Here is a 26,176-nt window from a genome sequence, read left to right as displayed (position 1 = left end):
TCAGATGGGTAGATTGCAAAAATTTTCTCCCATTCTGTAGGTTGCCTGTTCATTCTGATGGTAGTTTCTTTTGCTGTGCAGAAGCTCTTTAGTTTAATTAGATCCCATTTGTCAATTTTGGCTTTTGTTGTCATTGCTTTTGGTGTTTTAGACATGAAGTCCTTGCCCATGCCTATGTCTTGAATGGTATTGCCTAGGTTTTCTTCTAGGGTTTTCATGGTTTTAGGTCTAACATTTAAGTCTTTAATCCATCTTGAATTAGTTTTTGTGTAAGGTGTAAGGAAGGGATCCAGTTTCAGCTTTCTACATATGGCTAGCCAGTTTTCCCAGCACCATTTATTAAATAGGGAATCCTTTCCCCATTGCTTATGTCAGGTTTGTCAAAGATCAGATGGTTGTAGATATGCAGCATTATTTCTGAGGGCTCTGTTCTGTTCCATTGGTCTATATCTCTGTTTTGGTACTGGTACCAGTACCATGCTGTTTTGGTTACTGTAGCCTTGTAATATAGTCTGAAGTCAGGTAGTGTGATGCCTCCAGCTTTGTTCTTTTTGCTTAGGATTGACTTGGCAATGCAGGTTCTTTTTTGGTTCCATATGAACTTTAAAGTAGTTTTTTCCATTTCTGTGAAGGAAGTCATTGGTAGCTTAATGGGGATGGCATTGAATCTATAAATTACCTTGGGTAGTATGGCCATTTTCATGATATTGATTCTTCCTACCTATGAGCATGGAATGTTCTTCCATTTGTTTGTATCCTCTTTTATTTCATTGAGCAGTGGTTTGTAGTTCTCCTTGAAGAGATCCCTCACATCCCTTGTAAGTTGGATTCCTAGGTATTTTATTCTCTTTGAAGCAATTGTGAATGGGAGTTCACTCATAATTTGGCTGTTTGTCTGTGATTGGTGTATAAGAATGCTTGTGATTTTTGCACATTGATTTTGTATCCTGAGACTTTGCTGAAGTTGCCTATCAGCTTAAGGAGATTTTGGGCTGAGACAATGGGGTTTTCTAGATATACAATCATGTCATCTGCAAACAGGGACAATTTGACTTCCTCTTTTCCTAATTGAATGCCCTTTATTTCCTTCCCCTGCCTGATTGCCCTGGCCAGAACTTCCAACACTATGTTGAATAGGAGTGGTGAGAGAGGGCATCCCTGTGTTGTGCCGGTTTTCAAAGGGAATGCTTCCAGTTTTTGCCCATTCAGTATGATATTGGCTGTAGGTTTGTCATAGATAGCTCTTGTTATTTTGAGATACATACAATCAATACCTAATTTATTGAGAGTTTTTAGCATGAAGTGTTGTTGAATTTTTGTCAAAGACCTTTTCTGCATCTATGGAGATAATCATGTGGTTTTTGTCTTTGGTTCTGTTTATATGCTGGATTATGTTTATTGATTTGCATATGTTGAACTAGCCTTGCATCCCAGGGATGAAGCCCACTTGATCATGGTGGATAAGCTTTTTGATGTGCTGCTGGATTCAGTTTGCCAGTATTTCATTGAGGATTTTTGTACCAATGTTCATCAGGGATATTGGTCTAAAATTCTCTTTTTTTGTTGTGTCTCTGCCAGGGTTTGGTATCAGGATGATCCTGGCCTCATAAAATGAGTTAGGGAGGATTCTCTCTTTTTCTATTGATTGGAATAGTTTCAGAAGGAATGGTACCAGCTCCTCCTTGTACCTCTGGTAGAATTTGGCTGTGAATCTATCTGGTCCTGGACTTTTTTTGGTTGGTAAGCTATTAATTATTGCCTCAGTTTCAGAGCCTGTTATTGGTCTATTCAGAGATTCAACTTCTTCCTGGTTTAGTCTTGGAAGGATGTATGTGTTGAGGAATTTATCCATTTCTTCTAGATTTTCTAGTTTATTTGTGTAGAGGTGTTCATAGTATTCTCTGATGGTAGTTTTTATTTCTGTGGGATCGGTGGTGATATCCCCTTTGTCATTTTTTATTGCGTCTATTTGATTCTTCTCTCTTTTCTTCTTTATTAGTCTTGCTAGTGGTCTATCAATTTTGTTGATTTTTTCAAAAAACCAGCTCCTGGATTCATTGATTTTTTTGAAGGGTTTTTTGGTCTCTATTTCCTTCAGTTCTGCTCTGATTTTAGTTATTTCTTGCCTTCTGCTAGCTTTTGAATGTGTTTGCTCTTGCTTCTCTAGTTCTTTTAGTTGTGATGTTAGGGTGTCGGTTTTAGATCTGTCCTGCTTTCTCTTGTGGGCATTTAGTGCTATAAATTTCCCTCTACACACTGCTTTGAATGTGTTGCAGAGATTCTGAAATGTTGTGTCTTTGTTCTCATTGGTTTGAAAGAACATCTTTATTTCTGCCTTCATTTCATTATGTACCCAGTAGTAATTCAGGAGCAGGTTATTCGATTTCCATGTAGTTGAGCAGTTTTGAGTGAGATTCTTAATCTTGAATTCCAGTTTGATTGCACTGTGGTCTGAAGACAGTTTGTTATAATTTCTGTTCTTTTATATTTGCTGAGGAATGCTTTACTTCCAACTATGTGGTCAATTTTGGATAAGTGTGGTGTGGTGCTGAGAAGAATGTATATTCTGTTGATTTGGGGTGGAGAGTTCTTTAGATGTCTATTAGGTCCACTTGGTGCAGAGCTGAGTTCAATTCCTGGATATCCTTGTGTTTTTTTTTTTTTTTTTTTGAGATGGAGTCTGACTCTGTCTGCTAGGCTAGAGTGCAGTGGCGCGATCTCGGCTCACTGCAAGCTCTGCCTCCCAGGTTCGCGCCATTATCCTGCCTCAGCCTCCCAAGTAGCTGGGACTACAGGTGCCCGCTCCTGCACCCGGCTAATTTTTTGTATTTTCAGTAGAGACAAGGTTTCACCGTGTTAGCCAGGATGGTTTCGATCTCCTGACCTTGTGATCCGCCCACCTCGGCCTCCCAAAGTGCTGGGATTACAGGTGTGAGCCACTGCGCCCAGCCTTGGATATCCTTGTTAACTTTCTGTCTTGTTGATCTGTCTAATGTTGACAGTGGGGTGTTAAAGTCTCCCATTATTATCGTGTAGGAGTGTAAGTCTCTTTCTAGGTCTCTAAGGACTTGCAGTATGAATCTGTGTGCTCCTGTATTGGGTGCATATATATTTAGGATAGTTAGCTCTTCTTGTTGAATTGATCCCTTTACTGTTACGTAATGGCCTTCTTTGTCTCTTTTAATCTTTGTTGGTTTAAAGTCTGTTTTATCCGAGACTAGGATTGCAACCCCTGCCTTTTCTTGTTTTCCATTTGCTTGGTAGATCTTCCTCCATCCCTTTATTTTGAGCCTAGGTATGTCTCTGCATGTGAGATGGGTTTCCCGAATACAGCACACTGATGGGTCTTGACTGTTTATCCAATTTGCCAGTCTGTGTCTTTTAATTGGAACATTTAGCCCATTTACATTTAAGGTTAATATTGTTATGTGTGAATTTGATCCTGTCATTATGATGTTAGCTGGTAATTTTGCTCGTTAGTTGATGCAGTTTCTTCCTAGCCTTGATGGTCTTTACAATTTGGTATATTTTTGCAGTGTACCTTTCCATGTTTAGTGCTTCCTTCAGGAGCTCTTTTAGGGCAGGCCTGGTGGTGACAAAATCTCCAGTATTTGCTTGTCTGTAAGGTATTTTATTTCTCCTTCACTTATGAAGCTTAGTTTGGCTGGATATGAAATTCTGGGTTGAAAATTCTTTTCTTTAAGAATGTTGAATATTGGCCCCCACTCTCTTCTGGCTTGTAGAGTTTCTGCCATGAGATCAGCTGCTGTTAGTCTGATGGGCTTCCCTTTATGGGTAACCCGACCTTTGTCTCTGGCTGCTCTTAACATTTTTTCCTTCATTTCAACTTTGGTGAATCTGACAATTATGTGTCTTGGAGTTGCTCTTCTCGAGGAGTATCTTTGTGCCGTTCTCTGTATTTCTTGAATTTGAATGTTGGCCTGCCTTGCTAGATTGGGGAAGTTCTCCTGGATAATATCCAGGACCAACTTGGTTCCATTCTCCCTGTCACTTTCAGGTACACCAATCAGATGTAGGTTTGGTCTTTTCACATAGTCCCATATTTCTTGGAGGCTTTGTTTCTTTTTATTCTTTTTTCTCTAAACTTCTCTTCTCGCTTCATTTCATTCATTTGATCTTCCATCACTGATACCCTTTCTTCCAGTTGATCAGATCGGCTACTGAGGCTTGTACGTCCATCACGTAGTTCTCGTGCCTTGGTTTTCAGCTCCGTCAGGTCCTTTAAGGACTTCTCTGCATTGGTTATTCTAGTTAGCCATTTGTTTAATTTTTTTTTCAAGGTTTTTAACTTCTTTGTCATGGGTTCGAACTTCCTCCTTTAGCTCAGAGTAATTTGATCATCTGAAGTCTTCTTCTCTCAACTTGTCAGTGTCATTCTCTGTCCAGCTTTGTTCCGTTGCTGATGAGGAGCTGCGTTCCTTTGGAGGAGGAGAGGCACTCTGATTTTTTAGAGTTTCCAGTTTTTCTGCTCTGTTTTTTCCCCATCTTTGTGGTTTTATCTACTTTTGGTCTTTGATGATGGTGACGTACAGATGGGGTTTTGGTGTGGATGTGGATGTCCTTTCTGTCTGTTAGTTTCCGTCTAAGAGTCAGGACCCTCAGCTTTAGGTCTGTTGGAATTTGCTGGAGGTCCACTCCAGACCCTGTTTGCCTGGGTATCAGCAGTGGAGGCTGCAGAACAGTGGATATTGGTGAACAGCCAATGTTACTGCCTGATGGTTCCTCTGGAAGTTTTGTCTCAGAGGAGTACCCGGCCATGTGAGGTGTCAGTCTGCCCCTACTGGGGGGTGCCTCCCAGTTAGGCTACTCAGGGGTCAGGTACCCACTTGAGGAGGCAGTCTGTCCATTCTCAGATCTCCAGCTGAGTGCTGGGAGAACCACTACTCTCTTCAAAGCTGTCAGACAGGGACATTTAAGTCTGCAGAGGATTCTGCTGCCTTTTGTTTGGCGATGCCCTGCCCCCAGAGGTGGAGTCTACAGAGGCAGGCAGGCCTCCTTGAGCTGCGGTGGGCTCCACCCAGTTCAAGCTTCCTGGCTGCTTTGTTTACCTACTCAAGCCTTGGCAATGGTGGGTGCCCCTCCCCCAGCCTCGCTGCCACCTTGCAGTTTGATTTCAGACTGCTGTGCTAGCAATGAGTGAGGCTCCGTGGGCATAGGACCCTCCAAGCCAGGCGTGGGATATAATCTCCTGGTGTGCCGTTTGCTAAGACCATTGAAAAAGCACAGTATTAGGGTTAGAGTGACCCAATTTTCCAGGTGCCATCTGTCACCCCTTTCTTTGACTAGGAAAGGGAATTCCCTGACCCCTTGCACTACCCAGGTGAGGCAATGCCTCGCCCTGCTTCGGCTCATGCTCGGTGCACTGCACCCACTGTCCGACACTCCCCAGTGAGAAGAACCTGGTACTTCAGTAGGAAATGCAGAAATCACCCATCTTCTGTGTTGCTCACGCTGGGAGCTGTAGACTGGAGCTGTTCCTATTCAGCCATCTTGGCTCCTATTCCTGTTATTTGAATTTCTAATGCCAGATTTGAAATTGATTCTTTTCTTGTTGGCAGGAGAAATGACTCCCCCTGTCATATTCAAGGTGAGGTGCTATGTACTTGTTGACATCCTGAAGTTGAGTAAAGGCCATGTCTTGATGAAAAGATGAATCGTATTGTCCAATTCAAGACAAAGTTCATTTTATGGGCAATAGTGGATTTTTGAATAAACTTACATTGCTGGAGTTTGTGATCTTCTATGTGTTCTTTAATAATCTGATAGATATTGAGCTACTGCTACAGGGGCTGCACGTGATTAGGAAAATATCCTTTGCATTTGGCAATTTGAAGATGACTGATCACTCTTTCCAGAGAGTTTAAAAAGATTAATGGGATGAAAGCTTCTTACCTGGGTTAACTGAGGAGTAAATAGGAGGAGAGGATGCAGGAACAGCTACCAGACACAGCTCTTTAAAAAAGCTTGACTTCAAAGGGAAAATGGGAGATCTGTGCATTGATGGAATGTGCAAGGCTGTGATGATGTAAACACACATACATAATCAAAAGGTTTACACATCAGAAATAGACTTCTTATTTTCCTTTACAGTATTCTTTTAAAATGGAACCATTCTTATTGGCCCTGTGTTGAAATATAGATTTTCCTTCAATCAATGAAAATGATTGAAGGCTAAACCAGCAGAGCTACTGGTAGGCCTGCAGTTTGGTTCTCTTCAAGTTATATTCTTTGTGTATTTTTCTATATTGTTTTTTATTTTGTTTAAACTTTTAAGTTCAGGGGTACATGTGCAGGTTTGTTATATAGATAAACTTGTGTCATGGGGGTTTGTTGTACAGATTACTTTGTCACCCAGGTATTAAGCCCAGTACCCAGTAGTTATTTTTCTTGCTCCTCTCTTCCCAGCCTTCACCTTCCAATAGGTACCATCTTTCTGTATTTTTCAACATATGTTTTATGAAGATCTCTAACAGAGTTGAAGGGAAGCTAGAGAAAAGGAAGTCTTCTGGTGACAGTGCTTTCTTCTACTTTATCAGCAGTTTGTCTCTGGCCCCCAATTTTGCATGCCCACTTGGAGGGAATTGCTGATCATACTCTCTTCAAAACAGTTTGCTAAACCTCAACTGTTATTAGATTGGTGCAAAAGTAATTGCGGTTTTGAAAATAACTTGAGCATGCATCTTGAGGATCTTACCTCCATCTCAAGTGCCTCTGGAACATTATTTCCAACAACCCAGAGTCATCTTCTCAAGAGTCCCTGGTAAATATATTATTCTCATCTAATTACACTTACTGTGAATTTTAGCCACCCCCTTATAGACAGGCCTTCTAGACATCTGAGCATCTAATTTGGGTTGATATCTGCTGTTCCCTCCCCAAAAATGAGGTTTTGCTTACAATATCCAGCCTTTAGATGATTGGATTTTGATTAATGAACTCCTTTTTAAGCACGTATTTCCTCATTCATCTCTCCTATTGCCTCCTCTAGTTTCATATTTTCCAGGATGTTCTAAGATCAAAGGATAAGCTGACTGAGCATGATACGTGTCTAGACAGTAATAAAATACAAGATCTACTGATTTCAGTTGCTATGCTTATAGGAGTTACAACCAGACTATAGATGAATGATTAACTACATCAACAGCACAAGAGAAAGCTCTACAGCAAACATGAGGAATTATTCAGCTGTCAAGACCTGGTATTAAAGGGGGGAAAACACTACCTTCGAATTATTCTTACCATAGGAATAAAGAGAAAGAAACAAAACTGAGAACAACAACAACAAAAAAGAATGAAAATGAGATTATTTTCTTCTTTTTCTGAAAACTGTTTTGTTGTTTTTGCCCTTTTAAAGAGCTCAAGCTAAAGGCTTCCTTACTAAGACCTTTGCCTGACATTGCCATTAAAGAAATGGATTATAACAGAGCAGAAAGCACAGCCCCGGAGGTTCTGTGAAAATGCTGGTCATAGGGAATAGGAATTGGAAGGCAGAGGCTGTTCGTGCTGAATTTATCTTCTCCAGTGCAAAGGCTTTTTGCCGCCTCTGCCCCTCAAGCCCATGGGTGGAAGCAGTGAAATTCACTGACATAACTGGGCCAGTTGCTTTTTATTTCAAGTATGCTGTGAGGAATACTTGAAAGCAATCATCTGTGCTCAGTAATTGGCTGATAAAGCTCAATATCCTCAGCAATTACAGTCACTGTTCATTCAGGAAATCCTCCATACATCATTTGAAAGCAGGGCAAAATTGTAAATTATTATAATACTAACCCATGCAACGCTAGTAGAACATACTTTTATAGTGTTAGGAGCAAAGATTTAGACACTGAATGGAAATTCTAGTCAGAGAAACCACAGGTCATTCAGTTTCAAGGGGAACTGAGAAGGAGAACTGGTTGAGGAGGTGCAGCCACCATGACCCTGAGTCATTCCCCAAGCAAATTTGCACTCAGGAAAAGTCAGCCAAGAATGTGATCACAGGGGTCATGATGAGATTGACAAAAATAACAAACCACCATGTATAACTACTGTCTTAGTGTGTTATCCGTTGCTGTAAAGGAATACCTGAGGCTGGGTAATTTACAAAGAAAAGAGGTTTATTTGCCTCGCAGGTCTGCAGGCTGTATAAGAAGTATGGTTTCAGCATCCACTCTGAGGGGCTCAGGAAGCTTCTGTTTTCCATTCGTGGTGAAATTCAAAGAGGAGCTGGTGTATCATATGAGGGAGGAAGGCCAGGGAGGAGGTGCCAAGGCTGTTTTTTTTTTGTTTGTTTTTTGTTTTTGAGATGGAGTCTCGCTCTGTCACCCGGGCTGGAGTACAGTGGCCCAATCTCAGCTCACTGCAAGCTCTGCCTCTCGGGTTCAAGCTATTCTCCTGCCTCAGCCTCCTGAGTAGCTGAGACTACAGGTGCCCACCACCACACCCGGCTTATTTTTTTGTATTTTTAGTAGAGACGTGGTTTCACCATGTTAGCCAGGATGGTCTCGATCTCCTGACCTTGTGATCCGCCTGCCTCGGCCTCCCAAAGTGCTGGGATTACAGGTGTGAGCCACTGTGCCCGGCCCAAGGCTGTTTATAACTATTACACTCTCCTGGGAATTAGTAGAGGGAGAACTCATCCATTATCACAAGATCAGCACAAAACTGTTCATGAGGAACCCACCCTCATGACCCAAACACCTCCCACCAGGCCCCACGCCTAACATTGGGGATCAAATTTCAACATGAAATATGAAGGGGACAAATATTCAAACTGTATCACCTACCTGAGGTTAAGACAGTAAAAAAGTATGGTTCTAAACGTGCCTATCAAGCACAGGACTGGAGTGGGAGGGAAGATTGCTAGTGATTGGCCTAAAAACAACTAAACCAACAAACTAAGGGGTAAGTGCCTTCTAAGGAGTAACTGAATATGTGGGCATAAAGCACAGGAATGAAAGGCATTTTATTTCACATAGAGACACATGAAGCAGAGAATTTAGAGCTGGGTAGTATCTAGTTAAACTCCCAACTTTCAATTTACATAACTTAGACAAGTCTAAGTCATGACAAGCTAAATGACTTGTCCAGGGTAATACCACTGACAATCAGACCTAAGTTTTCATTTTCGCTCTGCCACCAGAGATACTACCACCAACAACAGATGGCAGAGCTGAAATGAAAACAGGTCTGCTTGTTATTCAGTAAGTATTTACACATTCAGTTTTATGGCTACCAGGCTTGATTTATATATCAGCATTTAGTAGGTTCTTCATCTACTTTATTTCTAGGGCTTCTGATCAGTTAGCTGGCATCAACAATTCTTACATGTTAAACCATAAACACCATTTTGTCCCTGGTATATCCGTCTTATATTTGGATAAGCTGTTTCTTGTTCTCTGCTATTCAGAGAGCAAAATTACTCTTAGCTTAACTGTCACCATCACACCTGGCCTGCAGAGAACAGGCATCCCAGAAATGCTTGTGTTCCTATACTAATATGTTTCCCAATTCATTGATGAAGGGAGTGTACTCTGGGCCCTCTAGGAATTGTATGTGTGTATGTAAGCAGGAGTGAATTGGCATGATATATCTACTCCTACATTCCTCTCTCCCTAAACCTTTAGATTTCCTCCATCTATATTATGCCAGGAATGATCTGGCATCTCAGCCTCATTAAATTTAACCCACTGATAAGTCAAAGTTTTAGTCAACCAACTAATCTGCCACAAACAGCTCCATCTGCCAAAACCTTAAATCCAGAACTTCTGATAAGTGGTCTGATAAGTCAAACAAATTTGACCAGTAAATATTCTGTCCTCCTGGTTCTAATTGCCCCTAGGATTCATTTCCATACATATATGCTGGGTTTATACCAATATTAATAAAATAATGTAAATTAATAAAAGTTTGCAATTCTCTTGCTATATAATCTATTTTTCCCAGAAAAGTATTTGAACTTCCTCTGCTGAAGCATTCTGAAACTTAATCCCAAGTATGGGTTTAGTAGGAAAATGGGGTGGACATGTGAGTCGTAAGAAGATTAAGCATCCACCTGCAAGATGATGGCCCAAAAGAGGTTATTACAGTGTCTTCAAATAAGGGGAAGCTGGTGTTTGGAAGACTTACCAGTTCAGCCTGCTCCACTGGCAAAGGAAGCCCAAGGGTTGGTTTTGTATTCTCAGCTTTTACTCAGTCTACCCAAACATCACCTTCTCAAATCTCAGGGTTGAAGATCATTGTGAGGATCAAATAAGTGTATTTTTTTTTTTATGTATGTATGTATCTTTCCTATCAGACTAACCTTTTTAAGTGCAGAGATTATGTATAATTCAATTATGAATCACTCCCTGGCAGATAGAAAGCACTAAATAATTGTTAATTGAATAATGAGATCAAAGAGGTCTATTTGACTTCTAAGTATTTTGGCAAATATCCACTGCTTATTATTCTGGAAATGTCATCTTTTATACGGTCTGCTGTAGCTCTCACTAATCTCTCATTTTCTCAGTCTCTCTTGCACAGGCACTGATCCATGGTGGGGTGGTGAAGGCACATTTATAGTCTACTATAAGACTGAAAGAGCTAACTCTCAGAATAAATTCAGTTCAGGGAGAAAGGGTGTCCCCAACTGGGAAGACATTATTGACTAGTATTTTCTATTTTAGAGTGTTAGGGCACCCTGCTGACTTCAGCTTTGCTCTTTGGCACTGCTTTGATGTTTGTGCCTCAATGCACTAGGTCCATGACAGCTACAATGGATGTTGGCTGCATTTGAATTCCTTATGGAGCTCAAGGGCCTTTTTTCATAATCCCTTTAGGCATCTCCATTAACGGTCCATATTGCATACTGTGGGAATTTAATTTGGATGAGCATCTCTGTGCCCTCTGTAAAGCATCTGGAAAGAAAACTTGGGGGCCTCTTGTCCTTGGTGGCCTGGTGGTAGCTCACTGACAGGGAGTACTGCAGTCCGTCAAATGGAGAAGAGTTTTAGCCAATGAAGTCTGAGACTGTGTGAAGGAAGGAAATATTTTCTAAAGAGCCAAGGCGTGTCTTGCTAGGAAATCACTCAGGACAAATGTGAGGGATGAGAAAAGGGAGAATGAATGCTAAACCCGGACACCATTTCCAACCTCATTTTCCTTGCTTATCTGCTAATATGAAAGTAGGGACAAAAATGGGACAGTTTTAGGGTCTGATGTGTCCCCAAAAATTCATGTGTTGGGAACTTAATCTTCAATGCAAAATTGTTGAGAGATGGACTCTAATGAGAAATATTTAAGTCATGACCTCATGAATGAACTCCCTTATAAAAGGACTTGACAAGGGAGTTCATTCATGTTTGTCCTTCTGCCTTCTGCCATGTGAGGGACAGTGTTCCTCTCTTCTGGAGGATGTAACTTTCAAAGTGGCATCTTGGAAACAGAGACTGCAACCCCATCAGACAACGGAACCTGCCAGTGCCTTGGTCTTTGACTTCCTACCTTCCAGAACTGTGGGAAAACAAATTTCTCTTTTTTATATTAGGTTTGTGCAAAAGTAATCACAGTTTTTGCCATTAAAAGTTTTTTTTGCCATTACTTTTAATGGCAAAAACTGCGATCATTTTTGTACCAACCTAAAAAAATACCTAATCTTGGAGAGTCTGTTCTAGTAGCACAAACAGACTTAGATGTTCACCTTTCACACCTCCATTGCAGTAGGAAGTGGTCTCGAGATGATTTTCTGGCCAAACAGATCTTAGTTCGATGTCTTATGGAAGTTTCTAGAAAATATTTACTTCCTTCCTGAGCAACTTGAGGGAGCTCTGATTTTCGATGCCCCTGCCAGCCTTCTTCACCAACCCCCTCCTCCATTTCCTGCCTTCAAATGCTGCCATGATGCTTAGAGCAGCAGCCACCACTGTCAGATCATGAGGTTACAAGTGTAAGGAATAAAGGAAATACCAAAGATGATAGAATAGGAGGATGCGAAGAATCTATTATTAACTTTGGGAACAATAGCTCAATTTTAGTAATTATGTATCTCTACCTATATGGTGTTTTTATTTCTTTCTAACGAAAAAGAAAGTAAATATTATGTGCTACATGCTCTATTTGCAAGATTTTAGCAAAACATTCAACTTCCTTGGACCTCAGTCTCCCAAATTATAAAATGAAAATAATGCCTTCTGCACAAATATAAATCAAGTAGGATACACAAGTAAAATGGTTAGATGAATATAAATTAGCCTCACAAGAAAATTAAATGTATTCTGCGTGAATATAGCAATTTTGGAACACAAGCTTTCTTTATTAATGAGAGAGTGACATTCACATTTAGAAAGCAGGGACTCAGGAGACACTAATTATTATACCCGTTCTTTCCACAGACTCACTTTGTAACCTTTAGCAAATCATTTAACCTCTCTGACCTCTGATTTCTCACCCGTAAAATTCGAGACAGTAATGATTTTCCTTCCTGCATAATGGGGTTGTTCTGAAGATTAAAGATGGTGAAATATTTGAAAACTTTTCAAAAATATATTGAGGTATGTAAATGCATATTATAAATACATATTTCATTAGAGACATTTAGACATGAGACTGGAATGTTCTCACTTATGTCTGATGTGGAGTTCAAATACTGAACCATTAATTAATATATACTTGTCCCTGTGGAAGAACTCTTGTTTATTAGGGATTTATATTTATTTCTATATTTTAAAATATCTATTCCCAGGCAAAAAGTGGTATTTTAAATTTTAGAATATCCTTTCAGTTTATTTTTATAATTTATTATATGTATCATTCATATAATAATCTATTTATTATTTTGTAATTACTTCCCAGTGATAGAGTAGCATAGGCAGGCCTTAGGAAAATTTGAGAGAATGTATGAAGATAGAAAACTAGGAAGATACTTAACAAATAAAACATAGGAGCAATTTGATAAAATCAGCTTATTTGTCCTGAAAAAAGTCCCACACACATTATATTTTAATAACTGTATTAACAAACTGCCTTAAGTGTTATGAGGAAAAGTCATCTCTCTTTTTCTGAGGCTAGAACAAGAGCACACACATACACAAACACACACACACACACACACACACACAATAGAATACAGAGATAGTCAGATGCAGAATAGAATCTACCTACCTATCTGTATGTTATAACAGATATAAACTAGAATACATGAACATACAGGCATATGAATTCTAAATTTTATAAGTAAGGTTATGCTACTGAAGATGAGGAGGTGTTATGAAGTATATTAGATGATTTGATTTCCAAATATCGTATTTGTTTAGGCTTGAGGTGACTTTCTTAAGTTTGACTGTTCTGTGGAATACTATAGCATGTACACTATTTTCACAGTTAGTTTACATTCTAGACTATCTTATATCCATATTTGAGGAGGCTTGCAACCCTTCACAATAATTAATGTCATTTGCAGTGGCTTTCACTGTGGGCTGACAATGTTCCAGGAGAGAACTGAAACCTGAAACCCCCCACCCCTTTCTCTTCCTCTCTCATTTTCCCTCAAGCACTGTCCTTTCCAGATCCAGATGTCTTTCCAGATTTAGCTGCCCTTTCTTCTCACAGAGCTGACAGCCCTTGCTCTGCCCATAAATGTTATTTTTAAACCTTCTCTTGCTTACTGTTACAAGTTTTGATAAGGTCTTGACCACTAGGACAATTACTGGATGCTGCTGCCTGTCTACATTCTTATCAGACTATTTCTAGTAAAGTTTCTACTTTACTTATTACCTTCCTGTCTGTCTTACACTCAGGGAGCTTTATCATTGTTAAGAGCGAAAAGTTGTACTAGATTGAAAAATACCTGTCCTCTCCAAAATCTAATCAAATTGAATCCTTCGAATGTGATTATTACCATTGTTATAAGAACTGTCAGAAAATGACTAAAAATTATAAATTAGAATTCAGGCATTCCACTGAATACCATTTAGCTCATGGCCCTCAACCATTGCCTTCCTATTCCAAAACAACAACAACAAGAAAATAACCCTTAGACATCCATCTGAGCCGTTTCTCATGTGATCTGGGTCATCAGATCAGGACACTATCACTCACAATTCTGAAACTGTCTGGTCAGTTTTGATGACTACACTCAGCTGCCTGGCTTTTCATTCCAGTTTGATTCCAGCCCCCAAACAGACCAATTCTGAGCTTAAACACAGATGCAGTTAGCAGCCATCAAACATTCTCTAAACTCACACAGAAAGATATCGTCTGTCCTTAGTCCGTCACCTTCAAATCTTCCCCCAAATGTAGATGTATGAGGTCCAGTAGTATTCAAATTGCACAAAACAATTTGTTGCCGTCTTAATTCCTACCTCATTTAAACTGGGAAATGTTGCTTTGAAACCCCATTCTTGTACATTTTCTAACCTAACTTTATTATACCCACCCACTTCAGTCACAAGATCTCTTACCTGAAAAAGGGCAGGAAAATGTGATGAGCTAGGAGGAAGATTACAGATTAAATACTCATGTGAACTTTTAGTTTAGCATATTTCAAAGTCTGTTATTCTCACTGCTGGTGTGGGGGATTATCCTGAACAGCTTCTATAAATGCTACAGGGAATTATGCATGTACAGTCCATCAATGTTAATGGGTGAATAAACCTTACAGTTTGTTAAGTAATGTAACATCTATTAGGGAAGGGTGAATTGGTTAATGTATGTATTAGGCTCTGAGTTTACCTGAGTCAAACCCCTTAATGGGCTACTTATTTTACGCTTTGTGCAAATGAATAATTCAGTCTCAGCGTATGCACCCTCAAGCAAAGCAAATTACTTATTAGTGGTATTTGAGAATTGACGTGAAATATTCTGTTCGACCTCAAAAGTGTCTCTGTTTCCATCTTCAAAACAATTCCAAATAGGACTAATAAAATTCTCTTTATTAATAGAACTGAAAAATATAAAACTGGAAAAAAGCCAAATTTAGATGTGCAGTATTAATTTTACAACTGAGAGCAGTTTGTATAAGCAGCAACAATGAGCCACATATTAGTGATTATTGCTGCTAATTTTGTGGTTTATGGGGCTTAGTTTTAATTTTTATATGCTATCCAATGAAGTACATTAGACATTCATATAAGTTACTTTGCATGATACCTATTACAAGGTAGACATAATTTCCTTGGGAATAAACTACTTGATTCCAAAAAGAAAATTATGACCAAGATTTTTAAACTCTAAGACAAAAATCTTTTTTCATTTCTTCTTCAGTGGCAACAGGAGATAAGTTCCCATCATGCATATGCAACTTAATTTCTCACCTCAGTGCTGTTGTGTACATGGAACTTATTTTACTATGCCTTTTTGGGAACATTGGCTATCTTTCCACATTCAGGTGTAAAAGAATGTAACATGATTGAGGCTACTTTCCTTTGAGGAAATTAGTTTTTTGCCTGAAATCTACTGCTAGCATTTTAAACACAAGCTTTCTTAAGAGCTTTGGATATTAACAGCCAAGTTTAAAACCAATTCATCAAAAAAGGAAACTGCCCCAGAGTTGATGTAGTTCTCTCTGAGAGTGGAAGAATATCTTAAACATGCAGAAAACAACCGTCATGGAATGAGATCTCTTTCTTTTCCCTTCTCCTCCTAAAACTCGTTGAGAAGCAATCAAGAAATTGAAACAAAGACCCCATATTCTATGAATCCTAGAGATACCTGCAACCCCGATTCATGTATATTACAGATACACATAGTATGTGAAGAGAGAAAGTTGATGATGATGAAACAGTAAATGACTTAGTGAGATGTTAGGAAGATGAAACCTAAATGACTATACAGGGTGATACTGGTGGACTGCAAGTCTGTTTAACCTGCAGAATCCTGAGAAGGCTCAGGAATTAGAGGTGCCACACACCATAAAATGCCAGGGGGCAGGTAGGGGCTGAAAGCAAGGAGTTGGTTTAGATGTTGGTCTAAGTATTTTGTCTCCTGGGAGCCCACCCTCACTGCATTTAGGGGATCTCTTCTGTCATCTCCCCAGCAAATATTCTTTTGAATTACAGAAGTTCCAGAAAGAAAATAGGAGAAATGAAAAATTTTTAACACATTATACAAGCAAATTTTTGAGACTGAAGGACATTTATTTCTCATAGAAGGGGCTTTCCAAATGCTAGTAAAATAAATTTTAAAGGATACATATCAATATTTATAATCACAAAATTTCAAAATATGTGAAAATATTCAATGGCTGTTAAAAAACAATAACAGTAAAAGCAAACACACAAGCAAAAAGAAAAAGGATTTAAGTAAAATAAAAATACTATAGGCCAAGTTAAAGGTAAAGACAAAATGGAAAATACTATTTGCAGTTAACGTCACAAAGAACTTACATTTTTAATAAGTGAAGAACTCTTAGAAATCCAAAAGCAAAAGCCCACATCTAATAAAAAACCAAAGTGTCTCAGCAGTTAGGTTACAGAAGAGGAAATATAAATAGTACTTAAAATATGAAAAAAGTTTCAGCCTCATTCATGAGATGCAAATTAAGATTTAAATTATATGTATATATGTTTGTATATATGTAAGATTTATAACATATACATATATAATTAGATATATGTATAGAATGGCAAAAATATAAAACATTGATAACTCAATTTGGCAAAGTCACTGGGAAACAGGTCCTCATATAAATTTGATTAGCATATAATTATAATCAGCACAACCATTATATATGGACTATTGTATCAAAGTTACATTTAAAAATACACTGTAACCTATTACTTATTGATTCAATGGCAATGTATGTTACAGATATACTTGCATACTGGTACAAGATTTGAAACCACAAAAAAATGACAAAGGAAATACACATATAAACAATGACAAAGTTAATACATTTAGTGGAATGATATTTAGCTATTAAAAATATGTACTGATATGCAAGATCTTCAAGATCAAGTTAAAAATCAAAGAGGTAAGTACCATGTGAAATGTCCTCTTTTTTGTATTAAAAAAGTGGAGAAAAGACATAATTTTACTTGTATTTGCATAAAGAAACTAGAAAAATACCAAAAAAGGTATTGAAATTGGCTGTCTTTCTAAGTGGTGAATAAGTGAAAGTTGATTTTCACTTATTATTTTATAATTGTATTTGCACTCTTTGGCTATTTAAATTATGTACAGGTACTTTTGGGATACAATAAAACAAATTTTAAAATTTACTGCACTTCTTATTTTCTCAAAGTTTAGCTCTTTCCTGGTCTTGTAGGTCTGACCTTTTGGCATCTCTTTGAATGTGTTGATAGGAATTTAAACTTTATTTTGAGGAAGAGAAAAGGATTGGTTCTGGGGGAGCAGATGACATGGCATGGCATGTATTGGCTGGCATTTCCCTTAGTTGGAGTTGAGTTGGATGGAGATGGCTTTGGAGTGATGCAACACCAACTTTTCATAAAGCAAATAGCTCAAGCTTCCACTGCAGATTTTAAGCAGCTTTTCTATTAAGATTATGCCGTCCTCAGCTTGAGAATAACTGTGTCATAGGCAAAAAACAAAAGAATCTTGTTCATGCTCAACTTCAGGAGACTCTGAACCCAAGTATTGCAAATGGGGCATCTGCATTTCAAGACTTGCGCTGCGTGTTCACTCCAGCTTGGACACCATGATTGCTCTGACAGATTGGTCACAAACTGATGGCTTTGAGATCATGAAGATTTAACACACTTGTGGTATACAATGGTGCTTTGATAGTAGGCACCGTCTACAGTGGGGGTAGCAGGGCTTCCTAAGAGATCCTCCTCATGGTGGAGCCAGAGTGTAGAGAGAGGGACACAGGAGATGCTGCATGTGACCAGAACAGACTGCTTTGAAAACACATGTAACAACACTTATGATTACTAGGGATTAAGAAGGGGGTGGATTTCAGGGAGTGGGTTAACTTGTATAAGTATAAACGGGCAGGAGAAAAAAAACTGCTGGAAATTAATGTAATCCTCCTCATTTGTCATTTGTATGCTTAGTGATGTTTGGAGAGGGGTGTATAAGGATGGAAAATGTGGAAACACAAATGACCAGTGCTAGGAAACTGGCTAAATAAGCTATCAAATCATGTTTGCAGGGAATCCTTTATTACGTAGAATAATCTTAATATATTCCTGTGTCATGTATGGCTCCCTAGTTGTAACAACAACAAAAGAATAGAATATTCTGATAAAACTTAAGCAGAAATAATTGTATTGGTGAAATATAGAGCAGCTTATGTAGTTTAAGGAAAACTTCAGGGAGAGCAGGAACAGAACCACTGAAGAGATCTCAAGAGGGGGAGGCAATGAATGTCTTAAGTCTGGCACTGTCAGAATGAATCACTTCCAACCAATTTGCATCCTTATTCATTCCAGGAAGAAGGCTTTTTTGCTTTAATTGCATCCTAAGAAAACTCTCAGCTAGAGTAGGGCAAGAATCTCTAAAGCTGCATACAAGAGGAGGGGTAGACCCCAAAGGAAAATTGTGTGTGTGTGTGTGTGTGTGTGTGTGTGTGTGACAGAGATGGAGACAGAGAAGGGGACGGAGAGAGAGAGAGACTACCTTTCTAGCTGTGTGACCTTGAGCAATGACCTTGAGTCACTGTTCTCCAGAGGAACACAGCCAATAGGATGTCTGTATATATATATAAAGATTTATTTTAGGAACTTGGCTCATGCAATTACGGAGGTTGCCAAGTCCACAATTTGCAGGGTGGACCAGTAGGCTGGAGACATAGGTAGGAGCCAATGATGCAGTTCAAGTCAAAGCAATGTGCTGGCAGAATTCTTTCCTCCTCCAGAGATTCTTTTTTTCTCTTTTTTCAAGCCTCAACTGATTGGATGAGGCCCACTCATATTATGGAGCACAATTTGCTTTACTTAAAGTCCTCCCATTTAAATGTTAATCTCATCTAAAAGCACACTAAAAGTTTGACCGCATATCTGGGAACCTTAGCCCAGCCAAGTTGATCCACAGAATTAACCATTGCAGGTAAATTACTTAACTCCTATGTCTCCCTTCTTGTATCTATAAACGGTGATTATTATAGCACCCATCTCACAGAGCTGTTGAAATTATTAGACACAGAGCAGTCAGAACAGTGACTCATCCATGGAAATAGCAATACATGTTTTGTGTTTTCTATTGGTATTCTGTAATGAAGATTTAAACCTTTTATAATCAGAAAATAAATGTTTTTGGTGTCCAGATTGGACCTTTCTGCATGGCCATGGTTACTGAAGTTCTGATGGCCAAACTAGTTTGCAGTGATTTATCCCCAGCAAACCTAAGGGAAACTTGGGAAGAAGCAACACAACATCACAAAGATATCCATGTCATGGAGGGTCACGTGAATTATGAAAATCTTCTCTCCTTCTGCAATATTTCATCCTCCTCCCCTGCTTTGCTCCTTACAGTCATGAGAGGATGCCACCTCCTTGACAATAGCAGGGAGAGGATAAGGAGAGGTATGAGAGGTTGCCATCACTGCAAACTTTGTTCCTAATTCAAATAATTTTGTATTTGTGAGAATCTTCATCTTTTTCATGAGCTGGTGGCATTTTTGAATCACGGCATTTGCCCAAGACCACTCATCCAGGTACTCATTGCATAAAGGGGTTTGTCCCTGTAGCCAATATTAATAGAATGAACAAAATCTGCAATTACATACATCTTATATCAAGTAGGGAATTATAAAGTAAAAGGTTAGGTTATTGTTGAGTGGCTTTGCTTAGTCAGAACAAGCAGACTTGTCATGTTACTACTCAAATACTGAGACACAAGGGGAAAAATTAGTCAACAGCAGTTCCCATCTCAGGCCCTAGCTGTGTAACCAATGACACACCAGAATTGATCTCGCAATTCTGACCAGTTATTTATCCTCTCCAACAGCTTCCCGAAGTCTGTTTTTAGAATGAGGCCCCTGAGTTTAGGCCTTTCCACTGGTTCCCACTTCTTTACCTCCCTTCCTTTTCTCTAGTCCCTTCAATCAGGCACTCACAGCCCCAGACTATGTAAATTGCTCTTCCCAAGGTCAGAAATAGCACCCAACTTTTCAGCAGCATTTTATGTGATTACCACTGCCTCCTATATGGAGTACTCCTTTCCGTTCCTGCCCCTACACGCTCCTTGTTTGTTTTCCTTGTGTTCTCACCGGCTCTTTCTCAGCCACATTTTCTCACTCTTGATTTACTAGGCCATGGTGGGAAAGCCCTGATTCTATTCATACTCTTCTTCTCTTCTCCCTGCATGCTATTAGCACGAATGTGTAAATTGCTAATTAAAAGACAAGAAAGTTCTGAAGTTGACAATCTCATCTGGTCTCATGGCTTAAATATAAACCCTACATCATTGACTCTTAATTTTTTTTCTCCAATTCTTTCCCTTTTTTCTCAAGCTTAGACTTACACATATATGGGTAAGTACCCACGGACATGGCCTAACACAATTGGCACATCTAAACCGGTCCCAGACCAAGCACCACAATTTCTCACCTACACCACTGCAATAGCTCTGCACGGACCTCCTGTTTTTCTTTTGTTCTCCTGATTACACTGTCCACATTGCAGTCCAAATCATCTGCTAGGGCATAAATCTTTCTGCTTCCTCATTTCCATGCCATTCTATTGCAATTAGTACGGATTCCAAACTCCTTTTCATGATCTCGGTGGCCTGGTCCAGATTTCCTTTCTAACTCCATCTCCATCTACCTTCCCTTACCACACTCCAGCTACACTGATCTTTTGATCCACAGATGCACCAACCTCTTTCTTTCTCTTTCTTTTCCAAGGCTCTCCGTCTTTGAACTTATTCTTTCCTTTAGAAAGCTTTTCATCTGACAGTTGCTTGCCTGTCAGGCATGCTATCCCAGGACGATCTATCAAAGCAGTACAGGTAGACCTTTGTGACACTATTCTTCAAAACATTCAGCACTGCTAGAGATAAGTTATATAGCGCATTTAGCATTTATAGGCTTATTAGGAATAATAAGCCCCTTTCTCCACCAATTAAATCCAAGAGCTACCATTACAAAGGACCACAAACTGGGTGGCTTAAAACAACAGGAATTTATTCTTTCATAGTTCTGGAGGCTTGAAGTCAGAAATCCGAGTGTCAGCAAACCTGCTCCCTCAGAAGGCTCCAAGGAAGAATGCTTTCTTGCCTCTTTCTAGCATCTGGGGATCCTTGGCACCCCGTGGCCTGCAGCTTCACCAACCCCAGTCTCTGCTTCTGTCTTCCCACGGCCTTCCCTGTCTGTCGGTCTCCAAATCTCTTGCTCCTTATAGTAACATCAGTCATTGGATTTGGGACTCACCCCAACACAGCATGACTTCATCTTAACTTCATCAAGGGTGTAGGAATTGAATATATCTCTTGGAGGCACATAATTCAACCCAGGCACTGCTGTATACTATGTCAGGTGCCTAGAACATGACAATTACTCAGTAAGTATTACTATCTGCCTGAAACACTCTCTCGTCTCCCTCTCTCTCTGTCCGCTGCAGGTACGCGACTGTGCAGTTGTACAGTGTGAGGAAATTCGGGAATATTAACCATTTTCTCATTTGCCCCAAGAATACTCGCTGACGGCACTTGTGGCTGCGGCGTTTACCCCAAGACAACTTTGCCAGAAATATCTCGCTTTTATTATCATTTTCGCATTGCTCTAGCAAGCATATCAACGTTGTAAACAAAAGACATCATTCTATTTATAGGATTGTGTTTTTAGTAGTGGTATTTCCACTTACAAAATATAGAAATTCTCAGTTGCTGAAAATGTCATATTCTAGAAAACATAGACTTCCTACGCACGATGTTGACATTGTTCTGGAAGAGTTGTTGGCCGAAGATTGGCTTGATGAATCCAGTTTTTCCAGAGCAGATGATTCTGATGAGTGAAATGATTCTGATGTTAATTCTGTTTAGAAATAGCTCCAAGAACAGTTTTTATATCTTATTTTCACGTTGAAAATCAGTCAGATTTACTTTAACCTCAAAGAGTTTGAGTTGTTAATGTAAAAATAAATGTTGGCATCGAGCCGCACTTTTTTTTCCCTAAATAGTAAAAAGGGTTAATGATGAGGGGTTGAGATGTTCCAGATGCTTAATCTATATCATGCAGTGTGGCTGAAAACACCGTACACTGTTTCTACTTACTCCATCACCCTTACTTTGTTCATGGGCCCTTCTCTCTGGCGTATTTTTTATTTTATTAATTTTTTATTTTTTAGAGACAGAGGTCTCACTATGTTGCCCAAACTGGCCTTGATCTTCTGGGCTCAAGCGATCTTCCCACCTCAGCCTCCCAAGTCGCTGGGATTGCAAGTACACACCACTACAACTGCTCTTTCTGAATGATTATTCTTCCTGCTACTCCGTATTTTTCTACCTTCTAGGCCCCCAAATCAAGTTGTCTTCTGCTTAGGTCTCAGTAACACAAGCTAGGTTTCTGATTCAAACAACAGCTGAATATGGTTGATGAAGCCGCCTCTGTTATTGCCCCAACTATTGCCTGTTTTCCTCATTTCTGTGCCACGATTCTTCCTCTGGGGTTTTACACAAACTCTATTCTACATGTGGATTCTGCTTTCTTTGTGTTCTTCTTATTGGTTTCTTCTCTCAGCCTTCCTTGTATTATCTGGCCTCTGGCTGCCACTTATTTTGCTGATGCAGGCACACAGACCTCTTTTATCATCTACTCTCTCAGGAATTTACAGTTTACCTCTGGATGTTCCATCAACCCATAAACTTCCACTGCAGCATTTAAAACATATGTTATTATAGAGTTAGGAAAAAACGTGGACAAAATATTACAGTGTTGGCTTCTAAATGTGATTGTGTATGATTTTAACTTTTTTTTCTTGCAAATCTTTTAAAATATTTTTTCCTCTGGAATTTTTTATAGCAATCATGAGTTTCACTGTTGAGGGGTATTTGGGTAATGTCTCATCCCTCTGATCCAGTAGTTACACAAATGGCAGTAACTCATTGAGAGATAACTCTTCCCCATTTAGCAGAAAATGAAAGTAGTATTTGAAACATTAGATAATTTCACAAATATCACACACCTAGAAAGTTGTTGAACCAGGATTAGAACCGATTCTTGTCAATCCTTAAAGTCCATTTATTTTCACTGACCATATTCACTCTGTTTAGAAATGTTTTAAGAAACTGCAGTTTTACATTAGCTGTGTATTTATACATAAATATATATAATTACATATTATATATATATATATATATATATGGTGTGCTTAGTAACTATTTAATAGGTAGATGTGGTTGAACTCATTCTTACTGATATAAAGAGATCATGAATGGTGAGAAATCACCAGATCTTCTTTTCTGTTCAATACCTCATCCATGTTTTCTCCCACAGGAGTTCAAACCTTGTCTCCTATTTATGAACTTCCAGCCTGAGCCAAACTATAACCTCCATTGCTCCCTGTGGGTTTCTCCCACATTGCACCTGTGCTACCCTTTTCCCTTTACTAAATACTCGTTTCAAGACATATCCAGGTCCTAATTTCTATGTTACCCCAACTAGAATTTGACCTTCGAGGCTCTGCTCTCTTAATGGCTCCCACTCTGACACCTCTCATCTCTGAATTTCTGCCGTATTTTCTGTGTGTAGTGCCTCTCAGGGACTTGAAAAGTGGCCTCTTTGTCATTCATTGTCTATGTATAGAAATAGCTCATCCTTAATAACTGTGGAAGTGCCATTTACTTCTTGGTTTCTCTGGATCCTAACACTTAAAAGACACTAAATAAGAGTCTAAGGCATTGGACAATGCAGAAAAGTTTTACATATAGCACACTGTAGCAGGGCAGTAGGTCAGTAAAGCTGTTATTGTTATTTCTCTGTGTTTTTTCTTTTCCTTTCAGCCTGGACAGACTATGGCATATATTACACTTATTTGTATCTTCAGTGTCTCAGCTTGCTGCCTGGAATATAGCAAGTAGTCAATAATACCAATTAAATTTAACTCAATTAAGGACACTTTTTTGGAGAAGGTGAATTTCCAGAGTTGTTTAAATAATACAAAAGAACACTTGATATGTTCTTGGAATGACATTCCAAACATATTGCTTTATTCTAGCATATTTTTAAAAGGAAATAAAAAGGGGGGAAAAGGTGGAAGCAAGTGCCTGAATGAAAAACCAAGTAACATAAATTTTAAATTGCCACATAGAGAATTATAGAAACTTTCTATTTCTGCAATAATTTAGTCACATCACTTTGATTTTGCCTTTAGAACAATTTTGCTGGATTCCTCCATTTATGTTTTCATCTTAAGGATTTTCAAATAGAAATATTGTATCCTTTGAGCTAAGAGATGTAAAATGCAGGCATGTATCTCAAAGAAAATGCATTATATTCACCTAAGTAGAAATCACAGTTCTTTAGATAGCGTCTGTCTTATAAGAATGCAGGAAAAAATCACACTAGAGGTTTCCAGTTTTATACCTATTTTTTCTTTTTTACCGAAAACAGCCTTATAATTTCTCTGCTAGGATTTATGTGGTAAATAGAGAAAAGCAATTATTTTCAAAGGGTATTTGTTTTCATAGAATTCATCAAGAAACAAACATTAGTACAGGCATACTTTTACCGAGATTGAAAATATAGGTAGGTTATAATTGCTCAAATGCAATTTAAGGAAGTTTTGAACAGAAACAGTAAGGAAAACAAGATCAGGCAAAAGCATTAACAAGTCGTAGAAAGCTTGGAAATATACAACACACACACATACATATATGCACACTACTATTTATACTAGCGCATAGAACATTGGAAGGAATTGAAGAGGACCCCAGAAATGAGGACCAGGCTCATATATAGAAAGGGTTTGCCCAAGATCAAAAGCAGTCCAAGAAGCACTGGGGCTGAAATCAAAGAGAAAGGAATTCAGAACACTTCTAATGAGTATTCAAAAATACAAGTGTATGTTTTTGTAATGCCTGATAATGCTAAGAGCTAAGAGATGATAATTTACTCTTTTTCTTCATTTTATAGATTTTTCCCTCTCCTTTGTGAAATTATCAGACAAAGCCTAATTATGTGTTCTGTGATGTAAACTTCTTAGGTTGGCAGTTGCATACCATCTCTTTCTACACTTGCACTTCCTAAACTAAGGACCCAAGGCATAACCATAGCAGTTGTATCTAGCAGTCATTGACTGCTTACCATGCTAGTAATTAGGTACCTATATTAACAAACAGTTAGGAGTTGAATTATATCCCCTGAAAAGATCTATTAGAGTTTTAACCCCTGAACTTCAGGATGCAATCTTATTTGAAAACATGGTTGTTGTGAATGTAATCACTTAAGATGGGGTCATATTGGAAAAAGGTATGCCTTTAATTTAAAATGATTAGTGTCTTTATAAGACAGAGACTCAGAGTGAATGACCAAGAGAAGACAAAGACACAGGGGCAAACACCAAGGGAAGATGGAGGCAAAGACTGGAGTGATGCATCTGTAAGCCAAGGAATGCCTGGGACCACTGAAGCTGGAAGAGGCAGGGAATGATCCTCTCCTGGAGGGCTTAGAGGGAGCATGGCCTTGCCAACCACTTGATTTCTGATTTCTACCTTCAGAACTGTGAGAGAATAATTTGTGTTGTTCTAAGCCACCCAGTCTGTGGCACCTTTTTACAGCAGCTCTGGGAGACTTAGGACACCCAGTTAATCCTTATTATAGCCCATGTGATTATGGTCCTGTTCCTTTCCCATATAACAGGTAAGGAGGCCAAGTGGCAACAATGCAAAGCAACATGCCTAGGGTTACAGTGGCAGGACCAAGAATCCATCATAGGGGGCTTGGCTCCAGAATCCATGCTCATAATGCCATGCTATGTAGGACACTGCAAAACATTTGCTGGTTAAGTGAATTAGTACCTTGATGTATAATATTGCTCTACAGTTCGTGGGCATATGCAAAATCACTTCTCAATATATTGTTTTAAATTGCATTTTAAAAACAATGGAAACAGAATCAAAATCTTGCAATAAGGTTTATGGTTGCTGCCCCCACCCATTTCTACAAATTACTCACCAGTCAGACAGTTAGCTTTCATTCAATTCTAATAGGGTGCCTTATGTCTAATTATTTTTTTAAACCTTTATGGGCAGAAACTAAGAAAATGGCTATTTCAGAGCTCTGAGCAGCTGTTCATCT

General features: G+C 38.9%; 1 long non-coding RNA gene across 1 annotated transcript in view; it reads left to right on the top strand.

Moving 5' to 3' along the window:
• LOC116468055 (uncharacterized) overlaps window positions 1-26,176 on the top strand; it is a 315,466-nt gene that overhangs the window by 123,395 nt on the left and 165,895 nt on the right. The window contains exon 3 of the long non-coding RNA XR_004247976.2: window positions 22,227-22,320. This is a non-coding gene — a long non-coding RNA (uncharacterized LOC116468055). The remainder of the gene's footprint in view (window positions 1-22,226; window positions 22,321-26,176) is intronic.

The sequence above is a fragment of the Hylobates moloch genome, unplaced genomic scaffold (genome assembly GCF_009828535.3).
Source record: "Hylobates moloch isolate HMO894 unplaced genomic scaffold, HMol_V3 SCAFFOLD_5, whole genome shotgun sequence".
Classification (NCBI taxonomy): domain Eukaryota; kingdom Metazoa; phylum Chordata; class Mammalia; order Primates; family Hylobatidae; genus Hylobates; species Hylobates moloch.
Note: the sequence above shows the minus strand (reverse complement) of the source record. Positions and strands in the feature narration are given on the sequence as shown.